Source organism: Electrona antarctica (assembly GCF_951216825.1).
Source record: "Electrona antarctica genome assembly, chromosome: 15".
Lineage (NCBI taxonomy): Eukaryota > Metazoa > Chordata > Actinopteri > Myctophiformes > Myctophidae > Electrona > Electrona antarctica.
This window is the reverse complement of record NC_136796.1, coordinates 6,524,930-6,528,701: the sequence shown is the minus strand read 5'-3', so window position 1 is coordinate 6,528,701 and position 3,772 is coordinate 6,524,930.

Genomic DNA, 3,772 nt, shown 5'->3' with positions numbered 1-3,772 from the left:
GTATACATTTTGAATACTGGACTTTTATTTGCAACATAGAGCAGTTGCACTTGTGGTATTGGTACTTAAGTACAAACAGTCAGTACTTCTTCCACCACTGCAGCCACTAGTGGGTAATAGTACGTACAATGTATTGTACAATGTATTGTACAATGGACCACAATGGAAACGCCCTGTGGCTTTTTGTGTTATCCTTTTAGCATAACCTTTGACTGTATACCTAATGTTAACACGAGGCCCGCCAGGAACATAGGAATATTAACACGTAGAATCTTGTAGCCTGCCACAAACGGAAAAGCCGTTTTAACAGCGATGTATTCATTAATGCATGTTTTAATACGATCGTATCGAAATCTACCGTCCGTTAGCTTTGTTATGCTTCTGACCCAATGGGCGCGGCCATTTTGAAAATGCGCGCGCATCCACTTACATTGCCGGCTCTGTTTTCAGACGGCTTTATCTCACAGAAGCGACATTGCAGGGGTCGCTTTGTCCCAGACAAACGTTTTCAACGGCCTGTAGCAGGCGCTGTGATACTCGCGGTCCACTTTTTCCACCACCGACCGAGAGAACAAGCACCAGCTTCGTCAACACACACGGAATGGTTTCATAGTAAATGCGATTACGGATATTTGGCTCTTCAAAGTAAGTGTCACGCGTGATTAAACCATGGCAATACGCAATCGAGGGATTAATTAATGGCGGCAGGAATTGTGTTTTAACAATCATGTTAATAAAGTATTCAATCAATGTGTGAGTCCTGGATGATGAGGTGACACAAACAGGAATGTTGAGGCTCTTTTCATGAACATTGTTCACATTCCAGTGAGTTTCACCTCTCACTCATGTCAGTCTACTACTGTATATAAGTAATTTTAAATGCTTTCTAATGTAACGTTTTTTTCTGTGGCACACCTCCACTAAATCTTAGCAAACTGTAAAGCTGTTTGTACCACGTAAAATTATTGGCAGTGAATTATATCTACATTATCTTTATCACTATAGACAACGCTATTTTGTTTGTACACAAAATATCAAACACAATTATAACACGACATTAGGACCTGTGCATTGTGTGGTCTGTTTAAATTCTTGACTTGGTTACATGTACCAAAGCATGTCACTCACATTGGTAAATGGTGCATTTATATAGCGCCTTTATCCAAGGCGCTTTACATAGATTGTGCATTACATTCACCCATTCATACACCGATTGCGGCGGAAGCCATGCAAGGTACCAACCAGCACATCGGGAGCAATTTGGGGTTCAGTGTCTTTCCCAAGGACACTTCGACATGTAGACAGGAGGAGCCGGGATTCGAACCGCTGACCCATGGATCATTGGACGACCTGCTCTACCTCCTGTGCCACAGCCGCCCCTTGTATGCAACTATGCATTCATGTCCAATTAGGTGCTGTGAGTGATATATTTTAACAAAATGTTGTGGGGAGAAAAGTGAAATTAAGCTCTGACTGCCTCTATATCCTAATAGATTGCGAGTGATTGTTAAGTATGTCTCCCCATCTCTCTCCAGTTCTTTAACAAACCAAATCGATTTGAATTGTGTATCTATTTATCTAGATACTTCTACATTTAAATCAGCCGCATTCAATCTGTGGCCATGACTCTATATACAGTAGACTATAATACATTTAAATCAGACTGATTTCAATGATGTGCACACCCCTGCTACTGCAACTGGAAAATGATTTTTCTTCAAATACTGTACATGCTCTCAGCAAACAAAAATGAATACAAGAAAATGCTTTGGATGCTTTTATTAAAATAATATAATTCAAACGTATGACAAGTATGAAGCAAAATTTAAAAAAAAAAACAATTTGTACAAATAAACATGATGAATCAGGGTAAAATATAAGATTCCACATGGTTCCTGTTGAAATAAGGAACAGTGCTATAGTCTTCTGTGGAGGAACTCATCCTCACTACAGTGGACATCCTCTTGATATCAGCAGTACAGTCTGTCCCATGGTCGGTGCTTCCTCCTGTTGTGCAGATGGAGTTCCTCTTCATTCTGACAGACCAGAGTCTTTCTTCAGGATGGAGTCAATAGAGAATGACCTGCTGAACTGTTTCACCTCACATCTGCTGTTAACAGCTTTGCAGGCTGCAGCTTCATGATCATGAGAGTCCTTTGACTCCTTTCTCACCGTGGAAGTCAACTCAGGGAACAAATCCAGAATGCCTTCGAAGTGACGACAGACCAGCCTTTCTGTTATTTTACTAGGGTCAAGTTTCCAGTTGTTCCATAGACCCCCTGGGGTAACCGGAACCTGACAATGAAAGAAGAAAAAAAACGTGTTAGAATGTATTCACCTTGATGGAAAAATGAGTCGTTAAAATTGTATATGTGAAACAGATTTGAGGAATTTATGTTTACCTTGACAAAACATTTCTTGGCTGACAAATTGGCTCTGATGTTGTTCTCAAAGTATTTTGTCCTCCCAACCCCAAATGCCTCCAGTCTATCCATCAACTGAAAAAAAAGAAGAAAAAAAGAAGTGATGTTAGAAAATGTAGACAACATTAAATTAGACAACATTTAATATCAAATGTATTTAAACTATTGGCAGGATTGTGTTTCTTACCTGACTAAAGGTGAGCATCTTTCCTGGAGAGTCTTGTAGGACGAAGGCGATCATTGTCAAGTAGGTTTTGCACTGGTTGAACTTTTCTTGCTGATTCAACGAACTCATGCACATCCGCTTGGTGGGTCTAGGACTGAGTCCATGTTCTGTGCTGCCTCCTGCTGTGCGGATGGAGTAACTGTCACCTGTGCATTGAACATGCTGTATGTCCACACTGTCCACAGGTGAAGAGTCCCAGGTGAACTTCATCTTCAGTCCAACAGTTCTGTCTGTGGACTCCTCTAACAGAGGAGAAGCTTTGTAGCAGCGACCAGAGGGACTGTCTTTCTTCAGGATAGACTCAATGGAGAAAGAACTGCTGAACTTCACCTCACTACTATTAACAGCGTTGAAGGCAGCAGCTTCAGGAGAGTGGAGCGTTGTGTAGTAGTCTGGTGGTGGTGGTGTGGTCAACATCTCCCTTTTCACTGAGGTCAACTCAGGGAACCACTCCAGAAGTCCCCCGAAGTTACGATGCACCGTCTCTTCTTTTATTTTGCTATGATCGAGCTTCCAGTAGTTCCATAGACCCCTGGGCCCGTTGGAAAGGACACTTGGAATCTGGAAATAAATGAATGGTACCGTTAGAATTTGGCTAAGATTGGTGAAAGTTCATGCAAATAGGAAATCTGGACTCCCAAGACTTTTCTCAATTCTGAATGATTTGAAATGTAGTGCAATATTCTTATTTATATTTACCTTGACAAAACATTTGTTGTTTGACAGCGTGGCTCTGATGATGTTCCTAAAGGTTGCTGGCCTCCCAGGAAGAAATTGTTCTAGTCTGTCCATCAACTGGAAGAAGAAGAAGAAAAATACAAGTGAGATAAGATTTACATTTTACATTTGATATGACATATATGTATTATAGCCTATTTATGTATGTATAAATGCCTAGCAGGATTGTCTGTTTCTTACCTGACAAAAGGTGAGCATCTTGTCCGGAGAGTCTTGTAGGATGAAAGCGATTACTACCATGTAGGGTTTGCAATTCAGCATTTCTCTGTAAGACACGTGAAGTCTGAGGTTTCCAGACATAATTGTATCCTTGTTGTAGAATCAAGTCCAAGACACAGAGCAGTGGTTTGAGAAGTTCTCTCAGTCAGTAGCTTGTGCTGAATGA